The sequence below is a fragment of the Mesoplodon bidens genome, assembly GCF_964165515.1.
Source record: "Mesoplodon bidens genome assembly, chromosome: 2".
Lineage (NCBI taxonomy): Eukaryota > Metazoa > Chordata > Mammalia > Artiodactyla > Ziphiidae > Mesoplodon > Mesoplodon bidens.
This window is the reverse complement of record NC_138177.1, coordinates 23,285,625-23,300,273: the sequence shown is the minus strand read 5'-3', so window position 1 is coordinate 23,300,273 and position 14,649 is coordinate 23,285,625.

Below are 14,649 nucleotides of genomic sequence, written 5' to 3'. Positions count from 1 at the left end.
ACAGGCAAGAGAAGGCAGCAGAATGAGCTGTTGTCTCAAACCCAAAGTTGCACCGGAATCTTTGGTCAGAGAAACGAAGGACAGACATCATTCCAGACAGGAGACAAGAAAAACCTTTTCTCTGAGCTGAGCTACATTTTAGTGATGACAATGGCAGGTGCAGTTTATGAACTGTGGCTGTGTCCCGTCATAGGCATGTTTGTGACTTTATGCAGTCAGCAAACTTTGAGGGCCACACAAACCCAAGTTAGGGTGTCGGATTTCAGATACGGGCAAATCAACTTGATAACAGAGTCTTTGTGTTTTTTCAGTGTCCTTACATTTTGATGAAAATCCTTAGCGCCATTGACCTGAGGGCCCCTCTCCTGATCAGCCAGCCATTCAGTAATTCTCTCAGGCTCCATAGATCCTGAATATTCTGTATTCTTGGCCTTTTTTAAATCAGCACAGAGAAAGGCAATTACCTCCACCTGATTGGACAGTATTTTTAGGTTGGAGTGATTGCTTAATAGGTTCTCTGTAATCAAAACTGATCTCTTTCTTAAAGAGAGATTCACATCTCTGATTCCGTATTTTCCTTGTAAAAGAGGGAACCTGCCGTGTTATGATTCAGTATTCATATTTTGGTTTTCTTCACTTTATAAAAATTCCAGGTAGCGAAAATGTGCGCAGTTTAAAATTTAAATCATACGGCACAGGGTGCTCGGTGAGACGAGGTACTGCCTTCAGCCTCTCCTGGGAGCTGCCAGCCCTCCTGCCTTTGCCTGGAAATACCCTTGCACGACAGCCGCTTCTGCCCAAGGCAGCACTTGGCTCACGTTTCAGTCCACACCGTTCCACGCAGTGTAGTGCACGTCCGAGGTTTAAACTTTCTGAGCAGCAGCACCCCTCACTGATCCGAGGTGTTAACCAGTGGGTTTGGTGTTGGCTCTTTTCTCTTGCCGCTCTCTCTTGGAGGCTGAGAACAGCTCCTCCGACAGCCCAGAGGACTCCTGTGAAGCTGCTGTCGTGACATGACTGGAACTTCGCGCTGGGGTGAACCCCAAAGCACTGTGCTTTTAGGGAGTCCCCTGAGTGAAGCCCGTGGCGTGTGCAGAGTGTGTGCTCCGTGTGTTTAGTGTTCACGCTGAAAGCTCTTCCACCTCGTGTAAGTTGCTCCAGACACCGTGTCTTCTCTCCACGGAGATCTGAATATCAGGAGCGGTTATCTCCAGCCTGTTCGGCTCCTTGTCACCCGGCTACTTTAAGGATTTCACATTTCCGAAGGGACCTCACTTCCTTCCCCTTCAATTCTGTGTTTCAACTCCCCAAAGATCGGGAGCTGTTTTTTTAAGGAATAGTGTTTCTACCACTTCAAACAAGGCCTTTTATATTGTGACTTACTGGGGGTTAATAGCCAGTCTTGAACCTCTGCCTGGAAGATGGGACAGCGGCCTGTTTGCCCGTTTCTCTGGCTTAAGAGAGCAGAACCAAGCCAGGATCTAGGTTATAAGCAGGTAGATTTGGGGAGACTCGTTTTGAAAAGTAAAAAGAAAATAGGGCCTGCAAACGTCTTCCTCAGGTAAGAGGTTGCTGACGGGTGGACGGTGCTGGCGATGGGGACACCTGGACGTTAGCCCCGCTCCACCACCGTGCTGCCTGCGCAGCCTTGCTTCTGGGCGAGGGGCTCATCTCAGCACAGGTGGTGCGTGCGGCAGTGCGCTCGTGCCCGTGAGTCCACAGGTTGTGCCACAGTCGCCGTCCCTCGGAAGTGGCCTGACTGAAGGCGGAATGGCTTCTGACGGTTCGGCTGTGAGGGAGCACCCTGAGGGGATGGGGCTCGAGCTTCTAGGCCCCAGAATATGCTTTTTTCTTCTTTATAATTTTTATTGGGGTAGAGTTGATCTACAGCGCTCTATTAGTTTCACGTGTACAGCGCAGTGAATCTGTTATACATGTATCCACTCTTCTTAGATTATTTTCCCATATAGGCCATTACAGAATGTAGAGTTCCCTGCGCTCTACAGTAGGTCCTTAGTTACCTATTTTCTATATAGTAGTGTGTGTGTGTCAATCCCAATCCCAGTATGTGCTTAAGATCAGAGACCAGTCTATGGGAAGCAAGGGGTGGAGTGGGAGTAGCTCCTGGCTCTTGGCACGTATGACTTCCCCTGGAGCTCTGCTGGTTTGGAAGTCCAAGGTCCTGAGGGAGACATGCTTCCCTAGGGGCCACAACAGTGGTTCCAATGAATTGGAAGATAAGGCTGCCACCTGGCTGTTTGGGGCTCCTGAAAGGCCGCCATCCCCACAAGCAGAGAAAGGGGTTCCTCTACTGGCTGGAGTGATTACCAAGTGGGAAATTGGGATGCTGGACCGCAGAGGCGGGAGGACGGTGTCTGCAGCCCAGTCGCTTCTCAGCATCACCGCGTCCACGGGGGGTGGTCGGTGGAAGTCAGCAGCTCATGACAGTGGTGGGGCTTTTGAGGACTCAGACCCACAGGAACGAAGGTTTGGGCACTTCACCAGGTCAAAAACTGATCAGCTACAGTTCTGGCTGAGGGCAGAAGAAATAGGCAATGGACAGTTGAAGAAGGAAGCTTCAGGTAACAACTGTGGCTTTATGGCCAAGTATAGAAATGGTTGAAGCAACCAGATAGGGGGCTGGAGATAACTGGCCTAACTGGCCTGAGTCTAGGATTTGAGATGTTGGGTTAGAATGGCTATAAATATAAAACTGGACTCTTGTTTATGAAGTATCTGTAAACGGCAATATAGGTTACATTTGTACCCCCAAGCTCCCCCACCCCATACGTAATTCAGTGGATCCTGAACTCTGAGGGTTACTGTTGCCCCCTCTAGAGAACGGATGATGGGCTCAGCTTGGGGGAAGAGCCCAAAGGAGAGAGCCCCTGTATTCCCAGGGTCATCTGAGCCCTTTCAACCAGGGCTCTTTCTCTTCACCGCAGAAAGATGAATCAAGCCATTCTGAATCCCTGAAATCTTTTGGTACCTACCTCTGAGTGGCTCTGAGAATGTGTGCTAATTCCTGTAAAGTACTTAGCGTGGTTCCTGACCTTGATATGCCCTCAGCAAATCTTGGCCACTATTGCTGAAATCCTAGAGAATGCCGTTGCTGGGGTAGGAGTCAAAACAGGAAGCTCCAGGTAAAAAATGAGAAACCAGGGGCCAGGACAAGGAAAACAAATCCTGTGCTCATTGGGAGCCGTTGGACAGTCAGGAAGAAGAGCCCAAGACTATGAAGGGGACCTTATGCCCACGTTTTCAATCTCCTGTGAAACCTCGCAGTGACACTGGCCTCCCCTCAGTGTGGCTTCATCTTCCCGTCCCTCCCCGTCACCCACCTTAACTGTAAAGGGACAGACTCTCCAACAGTGTTCCCCCCAGGCCCAGCCCCACTTCCAGCCAGGCCTGCTGGGGCTCAGAATAGCCCAGCTGCCGTCTCAGCAGATGGCCAGGCTAATTTTAGCCATGTGGTGCTCACCCAGAGACCAGGCTAGGCTTTTTAGATTTGAATAAGCTAGTGTGCAACTTCGGTTTGGAGCCAATAACAAAGCTTTGAGTTGTGATCTGTGTGTCTGCCTAGCGCTTTACAGGCATTCCAGAAATATAATTTCTAAAGGATTTTGTTTCTCTGAACCAACAAGACCCCAAACTGTAGAGCCAGCAGGCAGTCAAGACTGCGAGGTGCTGGGGACAAGCCAGGAGGATGGTGAGAAGCAGGTGATGACACCAGCTCCTGCCCTGGGCACACTTACCCCTGGTTGGTCTCTTGGTCAAAATGAAAGAAGCAAGCCTTAGCTTCCCGGTTCATCTCTGGAACCACTTCTGGTTGATGGGCTGCATTTTGATGCCGTGGAAGGACTGTGATCAGGAAGAAATTAACCACAGATGCAAACAAGAACCTACTTTGGCAATTTCACATACAGTCCCTTAAGACAAGGTAGCATGAAGTAGCAGGTGTGGAAACAGTGTCAGAGAGGTGAGACTGTCCCAAGTTCCCAACAAAGGTTGGAATCGAGCAGGTTGAGAACCTGTATTTTCCAGCAGGATGTTTCTTATGCATCGTCCCCCGTATACGAAGACTGCCTTGCATACAAATTACCTCAGAAAATTAAGAGACAGCCCAGTGTGGCTTGGAGATCTGTGATCCGGCCTGTCTTTGCCTCTGTGTGTGTGGGCTGATGCTTAGTCTCTGAAGGAAGTTGAGGACCTGAGAAGACATCGCTAGAATGATGAGACCAGACTCTAGTTCATGGCTTCCTAAGCTGGGTCTGTGAATTCTTAGAAGTTGCTGGATGGTCATCAGGGAATCCACTGTGTCAACGGCTGCTTTCAGCGACAAGAAAAGGAAAGCCCAACTAACAACTGCTCCAACCATAAGGACATATGTAACCTCTGTCAAGAAATGGTCTTGGTAATTCAGGACTGGGTAATTCAGCTCTGTATTTCTCTTGGCTTTCCCTTCACGGTTGCAGGATGGCAGCTGGACTCCTGACATCAACATCCAAAGGAGAGGGTTGCCCCCTCATCCTTCTCTTTTTACCAGAAAGACAGACTTTTCTCCATTGCTCCTAGTAGACCAGTCTCATTGGCAAGGGTTGGGACACAGCTATAAGGGAGGTTAGACATGGAATATCTGGTATTTTCAGCCTGTTTAGAGGGAAGTGGGCTCTACCAGCAAGGATCAAGGGGCTCAAGAATGGTGGCCGAGTGCATGTCAGTCCCTGGGAAGTGTATGGGAAGGGAGTTGAGGCCCAGGCACACTTTCTTCTGGGCAGTGGCTCCATAGAACCTACCAGATTCTCAGCAGTCTGTGAATGCAAGGCTTTTCCAGAACTGCAGCTGTGGAGAATCACTAAGCCTCACTCAGCTGCTCTAACATTCTGTGATTTTCGTGAAGAAAGATGCAGACCCTCACGATAGAAACAGTTGCCCAGAATAGTTTAAATGGCAGTACTTAGTGTTCATCTCACAGACAAAGTCAGGCTTCGATGACACCGCGGAGGTCATGGTTAGAAACCCCTGGGACCACCAAGTTTTTCTTTTCCTCCTTAGCTTTATTTATTTATTTATTTATTTATTTATTTTTGCTGTGAACCCCAGTGTCCTTGCCCAGAGGATGGTCCTGCCCTGCTTATCTGGAGCTGAAATCCTTCATCTGAGCGGGTATTGGATTTCAATTGTACTAGTGGTGATTCCATTCCTTCTTGGGGTGGGGCAGCCACTGGAAACAGCTCCAACTGGCTGTGACAATAACAGGAGATCTCCCAGGGCAGGGTTGGTGACTCCCTAGGGATAAGGGCCTGTGAACCACAGGCACCAAGAGCTGCATTGAACCTGGTGACCTGCAGCCTGGTCTCCTTGGTGAACCCCCAAATTATCCCCAGCGCGGGGACCTTCTCCTGGCAGGCCCTGGCTTGTGGCAACTACTGCAAAAACACACCTAACGCCCCTGCCAAACAAAACACACCTTATCTACATTACGCTGAACAAGCACAGCTTGTGATCAGAACCATTCCTTTTTCTCCCACTGCCCTTTTAAAATTGTTCAGTGAAGGAAGCCTTCTGCTGCCACCAGAAGAAAATTCTGCAGGCAGGCCCTCTGACGCTTCCCTCTATAAAGACAGATGGTCTTTTACACCCCATGGTGACTCCAAGATTCAAACCGTTTCAACTCAGCAATTGGAATGCCGAGTCCAAGATTACAATCAAATCTCCGGATTTGGTTTAGCGTTACCATTTCTCCCTTCCTTGGCTCTGTTGGACCTACGTCAGGCCGGAGGCCTGTGGCGGGAAAGGGACACAGTTGTTCTCTATTTGTCGGCCTCTCCTCTTCCTGTCTGAGTTTCTGGCCAGTTTCAGGGCCCCGGGGAGGTGAAGGGGAGCAAAGGCTGAGGGCTGGGAAAGGTCTCCCCTACGCTGGCACCTGCTTAAACTGGCTCTGGCAGGTATGTGACACTGGCTCTTTCTTAGGGTGCGTTCTTTGTCTTTGCAGGGGTTCCCCGGGTGCGTGTCTATTGTGGTCGCCTGGGCAGGCTTAGCAATCAGACGCTCACCTCCAGCTTCCTGCTGCCAGGCTCCTCCCCGCACACAGGCAGCCCCACTGGACAGGCCCCAAGAGGACTCCCACCACTGCACTCCCCCTGGTCCCCCACCATCCCCTGCCCTGACCGTCTCTAGGAGCTTGGCCAATCCCACTGCAGTGGCACTCCCCAACCTCTCCTGCAAAGCATTCTATCTGTCCTATCTTTACCTGGTGGGAAACAGACCCCAGTCCACCAAGCCCCCAGCAGAGGGATTCCAGATAAACCTTCCGAGGAGGCAAGCCCCCCACTTCCCCTTCCTGGGGGAGGAGGATGGGCTCTCGGCACAGCTTTCTTCTAAGATGGCCTTCTTACAAGATGCTCCCCTGCCACACGCGGATTTCCTTTATATCCCCGACCTGGCTGAAGGTTCTAAGAGTCATAAAACTCTTCTCAGACTGTTTCCTTTGCACATTGTATTTTGGAATCTCCACCTGAACTCCAATCCTAACATCCTCTTGCACACTGTTTAACTGTATCCTCATACCAACCCTGTGAGGTAGATATGATCCATGGTCTACAGATGGGAAACAGGCAGAGTGAGGCTAAGTGACTTGTCCAAGGTCATACAGCTAGTAGATGACTATTCTACACATGGCTTTCATTGCCTGACCCCTACACAAATCCTGCTGAATGGGTGGACCAAGTGACAACCCCCGTCACCTAACCCAAGGCCAGCAACTGGTGACCAACGTGCTCAGTAATTTGTACAAAGGAAAAACTGATTGCTCCTCCACGGAATCCTTTTCAGGTGATAGAGATGTTATGTATCTTGACTTTGGTGTCAAAGTCACTGAGTTGCACACTATAAACAGATGTAACTTTTTAAAAATAAATTTACTTATGTTACTTATTTATTTATGGCTGTATTGGGACTTCGTTTCTGTGTGAGGGCTTTCTCTAGTTGTGGCAAGCGGGGGCCACTCTTCATCGCGGTGAGTGGGCCTTTCACTGTTGCGGCCTCTCTTGTTGTGGAGCACAGGCTCCAGACGCACAGGCTCAGTAGTTGTGGCTCACGGGCCTAGTTGCTCCGCGGCATGTGGGATCTTCCCGGCCCAGGACTCGAACCCGTGTCCCCTGCATTGGCAGGCAGATTCTCAACCACTGCGCCACCAGGGAAGCCCTTAAACAGGTGTATCTTATTGTTATTAAGTTACACCTCAGTGAAGTTGATTTTGAAATAGCAGTCAATTAAATAATAATAATAACCTCTTGCCCCTCGGTGGTGAAAACTAGAGCTGAGATGTCATTATGCAGACATGGATCTGGGAACCAACTTGGACTCTGCATGAAGAGCTAGTGGAAGTCATGAAAGGGAAGGGAGGTGCCCAGTAGATTTCCAGAGAAGTCACAGGGCCCACACCTAAAAGGGAAGAGAAGACCTCAGCCCCTGACTTTCTACTTCCCACTTCCTGTTTCCCACAGATCCAGATCCCCTCTGTTTCCTTCCTTTGGACTCCCAAGGCCTCTGTAACTTTATCGTAAGCCTTCCTCTTTTCTTGAGCAGACAGGTGGATGACTGTTCCCCACCCCAGCATGTGCAACAAGGGGACCCAAGTGCAGGCTCTTGGGCCCGAATTCCCTGCCTGTGTTCCCGACTGTCACATTTCTGCTGGGCTGGCCCTCTCCTTCTGGGGTTTGCGTACTCATCCATGTACCCTGATATCTGACAAGCTCACCCTCACATCCCTACAGAGTGCCACCAGGGCCTCTCTGGGAAAAGGGCCAATGAACAGTGAAATGTATGATGACTGTGTGAGGCCAGACACAGTCTGCTCCCTGCTGGTGTGGCTCCTGCTTGGAGAAATGAGACAGAGAGAAGCCATAGAGACTAACGGAGCAGGTTAGTCAAAGGCAGCATCTGAGCCTGCTCTTTGCATGAGGTGACAAGAGGGATGGAGCCATTGATGCCTGAGATGAAGCAAGCACTGGATTTGCCCAAATGTAGGAGGTTACTGTGACTGTTCTGAACCCTTGTAGCTTGAAGGGCAGGGGGACTGGCCTGGTGAGCCCACAGCACAAGCCCAGGGGAGGAGAGCATGCTCTCTAGCCACACTGCCTGGGCTGGAAGTGACCTCGGACAGGTTACTAAACCTCTCTGCCTCATATTCCTCATCTGTAGGTGGGGATCACAGTACCTACTCATGGAGTTGTTCTCAGGGCTTGGGGTAATTTTTATCTCTTTAGTTTCCATGAGTTAGAGGTGTGGCGTACTTACATCAGTGCCTGATATAGTTGTGACTTGTGTAGCCACAGCAGCAGGGACCACGTGGCTTCGGAAAGTCCCCTGAGAGTCAACATTGACCACTTCCCATCCCCCAGCCCCCAACCCTCCCTCCTCTCAGCCACCTCTGTCAATTTTAAACATTTCAACTTGCTTAAAGACATGTCACTTTAAAACAAACTTGCCTTTAAACATTTCACTTGCTTATCACACTATCTGCATATATTCATCTCATTAAAATTGAAATTAGATTCAAAATTTAATTCACAAATTAAATTTTTAAAAACTATATTCTACAACATGATGCAATTCTATAAGAAAAAAATGAAAATATATATGCCTAGAAAAAAAAGGATTGAGAAGAAAACCCCAAAATGTAAAAAGTAGCAGTCTCTACGTGGTAGACTTACAGGTAGTTTTTATCTTTGGGGTTTTTCACATTTTACCACAATAAGCCTTTATAATCAGGTAATGAAAACAGTACATCTTTTTAATATAGTTGGGAAGTCAACCTTCCTGTCACACTCTCATTATCCCTGCTCTTTACCACAGATAAGCACTGGTCCTGGGTCCCCTGAGTCTTTTCTACGTTTTCCCCTTGACAGACCCTGGGTGCCCTCAGCCCGAGACTGAGGTGTGTGGGCACCTGTGGGTGGCCTTCCGGTGCCTCCCCTCCAAGGCCAGCTCCTCAGGCACCCTAGCCAGGGCTGCTCACCTCCGAGATGCTCGGGCCTTCACTCCCAGAGCACAGGCCTGCAGGACCGCCGCAGGCCTTGTTCTCTAAGAAAACGTTTTCCAGGCCTCACCCCCCAGGTGGGTTATAATGGCCCACTGGGGAGAGACAAAGGGGCACTCCTTTTCCTGCACTTTTCTGACTGGGAAGTTGCTTTATACAGAGGAAAAGTTCCACGTGGTCAAAGGTGGACTCCAAGGGGAGGGGATCGGTGAGCTCTGCCGGCTGATTAAGGATAAGGGAGAGGACTTCCCTTGTGGCGCAGTGGTTAAGAATCCGCCTGCCAATGCAGGGGACACGGGTTCGAGCCCTGGTCCAGGAAGATCCCACATGCCATGGAGCAACTAAGCCCGTGTGCCACAACTATTGAGCCTGCGCTCTAGAGCCCGTGAGCCACAGCTACTGAGCCTGTGTGCCACAACTACTGAAGCCCGCGCATCTAGAGCCCATGCTCCGCAACAAGAGAACCCACCGCAATGAGAAGCCTGCGCACCGCAATGAAGAGTAGCCCCCACTCACCTCAACTAGAGAAAGCCCGCGTGCAGCAACGAAGATCCAACGCAGCCAAAAATAAATAAATTAAATAAATAAATAAATAAATAAATAACGGATAAGGGAGAGAGGAACTGTGGAGCGGAGGTAAGCCCTTGGTAAGGTTCTGGAACCTCGGGAACTTCCCCACATCGGCCCTAACTGTTAGCAGTTGCCTGCTCCCATAATGATTAGCAGGAAAACTCTCGAAATGGAAACGGGTCTGCATGCTTGCCTTTGATAGCAGCAAGAAAGAGGGAAGCAGGGAGGTCTGGATGGCCCTCCTCAGCCCTCTAAGGGGTAGAAGGGGGCAGCCGGGTCAAGGCCTCCTGCAGAGGGCAGAAGACTTACGGGTGGGGGGCCGGTGGTCCTGACCCAGAAGACTCTGGGCCTGAGCAGCGGCAAGTCCAGAGTGGGGTCCCCAGCAAAACTCCCCTTCACAGTATAAATCCCACGTCCTAAGTGAAGCTCAGGAAGTCTGGTTTAAAACCCAGATAGTAACTTGTTGAATTTTTAGAGGTCAAAGATACTTCTTCCTAGTACGTCATCTTTTAAGTTTGTCTATGTTGCCTTCATTGTTTACTCATTTATTTAACAAACACGATATAGTATGTGTTATTTGCCTGGTTCTATTCTAAGTGCTTCAAAGAAAAAATCAACACGTTGAAACAACTATATTTCATTTAAAAATAGAGGAAAAGAATTAATTTTTTAAAATCTCATTCCATATTTTTTTGTAATTTTTAAGAGAAAAAGCTAAATATTTCTTTCTGATTGGCTTTTATACAAAATTCAAGACCTTAGGTACTTTCAACTAGGTTGACAGTATCTCTTCGTAGTTGTCATTTCTTTACAGCATGCATGAAACACTGCCAACTTATCTATCAATTATCCTACAGATTTCAGGAAGTATAGGAAACAATGGGGACCGCCCCCTTTACCATGCTGTGTGTCTGGTTAACCTGCCGGGCCCTGCAGGGCTTGGTGATGAATTGTGCCCGCAATTCAGTTGGGGAGTAGCGGGTGCCCCCGTGGCGAGGACACACAGAGGCTTAACTTCCCGTGTACAAGAGATCAACAGGTGGTATCTGGTGCCCAAGGAGTGGGCTCCTTGTCCATTTTCCATGGTGCCTTCATGCCACAAACGCTGTCCACTTCCATCCCAAGAGGGCCTGTGAAGGTGTTAGGGGAAACACTGACTGAAACTGCCCGCCAGGGCCAGGCAAAGACAGCAACCATTTGCATGAGTTATTTTACCACACGAGGTCCTGGTTAGGAACACGGAACGAACAAGCCACCGCCAACCAGAAGAATACGGGAAAGGTCAAAAGGAGAGAGGAGACGCCAGTCCACATGTCTTACCAGGCTCCCAGAATCCTCCTCGCTGGAATCCATCTTGGCTGAACGGTTGTGCGCACCACCAGAAAGGACCCTGAGTCAGAGTGATTGGCCAGAGACAACCGGAAGCTCATCCCATCACCATGAAACCCAAGGCTGCGAGCCGCGTGGCAGAGTAGTTCTCCTGGGGTCCCTCACCCTGCTGCTCTCTGCCCAGGCGCCCCTTCCCAATAAAGTCTCTCGCTTTGTCAGCACGTGTCTCCTCGGACAATTCATTTCCAAGCGTTAGACAAGAGCCCACTCTCAGGCCCTGGAAGGGGTCCCCTTCCTGCAACAAAGGGAGGCCCCCTCCCACAGACCTGGTTTTGCCAGCACCTCCCATTAAAATTAAGATCTCTGGGGAAACCGCAGTGCCTGAGCCTGACTGTTCTGGTCACAGCCCCTGCTTGTTCCAAAGGTGATCAAAGGGGCAGCAAGAAGCAAAATCGGCAGCATTTCCAGGCCAGGAAAAACACCTGGACCCTGTTGTTAAAACCCCTTTCCTCCACTGATATTTTGCCCCAAGGGGCTCAGTTGAGGTATTTCAAGGGCAGGCACCCAAGTATATTAGAGTTTTCCCCCCTTTGATCTATCAAAGCACTGGGTTGAAAATGCCATTTTATATCCAGAAGCCTGTAAGCCTCTCTGTTCTGAAAACAGAAAATTGTTACCCAGAAATGATTTTGCAGAAAATCTTTTAAAAATCTAGTAAAAGATATATATATTCTGTTCTTTCTTTTTTTTTTCCCTTTTAATTAATTAATTTATTTATTTTTGGCTGCGTTGGGTCTTCGCTGCTGCTCGCAGGCTTTCTCTAGTTGCAGTGAACGGAGGCTACTCTTCGTTGCAGTGTGTGGGCTTCTCATTGTGGTGGCTTATCTTGTTGCAGAGCACAGGATGTAGGTGCACGCGCTTCAGTAGTTGTGGCTCGTGGGCTCTAGAGCGCAGGCTCAGCAGTTGTGGCGCACGGCCTTAGTTGCTCCCCGGCATGTGGGATCTTCCCAGACCAGGGCTCGAACCCATGTTCCCTGCGTTGGCAGGCAGATTCTTAACCACTGTGCCACCAGGGAAGCCCCTGTTCTTTCTTATTCGAAGGAATCTTTCTTATTCTCTTGGAACCACTCTCTTGGAAGTTGCTCATATTTAATGGAAAGCAATTAAATTAATGGACTGGAATTAAGGTGTCAGGAAATCCGTGAATGGACCTGAGTGTATCACTTAACCCGCTGTCCTTCATTTTCTCTGATAGACCATGAGAGCTACCTTTACTTGCAACGTTAATAGTGCTACTTGTTTTATGTCTCATGGGAGGAAGGTCTTGAAATCCCAGCCAAGCTTTCTCTTGAAATGGAGTCTCAACTCTCCCATCTGTAAATGTCAGTGGCCCAGCACCTCTGCTCTGCTTTAGAATGAAATCCAGTGACAGTATATTTAGAATGAAATGCAGTGTAACACAGTAAACTGTAAGGACCTTGGACTGAAAACCCAGAAGGAGGTAAGAAAAGGCATAATGTGAAAACAGGAGCTTGAACTATGGCTGGGTGTAGAATACTGAGGGGTTTTTTGTTTTGTTTTGTTTTGTTGTTTTGCCAGTTTCACCTGTCCTTGCAGATTTCCTGATCACAGGTTGTTAGATTATATCTGCTGGAGCTGGAAGGAATCTGAGGGGTTTTTAACTTAGGGATTCCGTGGAAGGGCTGCAGAATCTGTGAAACCTCAACTTTGACATGTAAAATTTTGTTGTATGTGGGTGTGTTGATTTTAAGATATGCCCACACATTCTTTGATAATTCTCCCCTCAAACAGTGAAAGTTAACTACTCTCCCCTTCCTTGTGGGCTGTATTCAGAGACTTCCAGAAAAACAGTCATAAAGGCGTTTCATGCCCTCCTTGACATCTCTCTGTTCACCCGGAGGAAGCCAGCTGCCGTGTTGTGAGGACACCGCAGCCCTCACCAGCCACAAGAGTGAGCAACCTCAGAAGGGGCTCCTCCAAACCCTGTCAGGCCTGTGGACCAGGGCTTCTCAGCTTCAACACTATTGATATTTGGGGATCATTTTTGTGGGGAGAGCTCTCTTGTGTGCTATGGGAGGTTTAACAACATCTCTGACCTCCACTCACTAGATGCCAAGAGCACACACAACATACTCTTGGAGATAATCAAAGATGTCTCCAGACATTGCCAAGTGTCCCCGGGGGGCAAAGTCATCCCCAGTTGAGAGCCACTGTGTTAGATGATTGCAGCTCTGGTCGACCTCTCGACTTTAACCTCGTGAGCCAGGATCACCCAGCTAAGCTGCTTCTGGATCCCTGACCCACAGAAACTGTGAGATAATAAGCCACTACGTTCTTGGGAGTGATTTATAATGCAGCCGTACATAATCAGTTCAATGGACATGTGAATTTTCAGAGGAAAACAAAGGTCTTTACCTTTCTTCAGGTTCTTGGAGGCACCTGACCATAAAAGGTTTAAGAACCCCGGATCCAGCCGAGCCTCCTAACCTATGTAGAAATCCTTTCCACAACATCCTTGAGTGTTGGTCAAACCAACACTACTTGAATATTTCCCGTATTCCTACTTCATAAGCTCACTCAGTTCATTTTTTTAAACATTGACTTGTACGGAGCCAAAATCTGCTATCTTCCGCCTATGTGGCTGGTGGCCCGCGTTTTTTCAGATTTCCTTCCCAGCTCCTCAGTCCCTATCAAAACTTAGCTTGTCTATGCCCTGCTTCTTTTCCTTTTTTTTAAAGACCCCTGTTAACTAGTGAACTGTTTCTTGCTGCGCTGAAAGTATCAGCTCCAGTGTATATTACGTGTAGCACTTCTGGAAAAAAGAATGCCAGGCAAATCAGTGCTATGAGTGGTCCCTGCTGGTGGAAGTCCCCGCTTGTGTTTAGGGCATTAGCAACTGTGAATTGCTGGTCCTTTCTCTCCAAATTCCCTGACATCATGGACTTACTTCAACCATAGTTTCCTCCTGTCGGCCAAACGCCTTGGTCTGCAACGATGTTTATGGTTTCTTTCATCAAGTCAGGGGACTCCCACAAATCCATACTCACCTGTCGATCCTCCTTTCCTGGACTGCTGCCTTGAAGGCCCCTTCAGTCCTTATTGAAATCCAATATGACACTTTTCCTTTGCTACTTTGAAAGGAGTCCAGCCCTATTACTTCTAAAGCCAGCCATTGTGGGTCAGGATTACTTGCCAGAAACAAAATTGATGCAAAAAGAAAGGCCACAGCGGAATGACATCACCCGTTGCAGAACTCACCCAACCAAAGAGAATGCAGAGATACTCACTGCTGAGAGCCTGTGCTATAGGAGGCACGTGCTCATAGGCTCAGGGTGCACAGCACAGCCTGCTCTCATTGGCTAAAAATGCATGCACAGTACTCTCAGAACAGAGGAAAGTTATGTGAAGAATTGTGCTGGCTTTTTTCTTTTTTTAAGAAAAATGTTTCTAGAGACAAATAACCTCATAATGAATTACTGCCATGCAAGATGGCCTTATATTAGGGTGTGCACCTATAGTCATTCTCCTACTTAGAAAAGAGACCAAATTAAAAGCACGTGTCTCCTGAAAAGCCATAAAAATGTAATCTAATGATAGAACTTTTAGATGCCTTCTACCTTCTTTGGCCACCCCTTACAAACTTGATAAACTATCAAAAGCAGTTGGTATATTTACTTGTGTGTTTC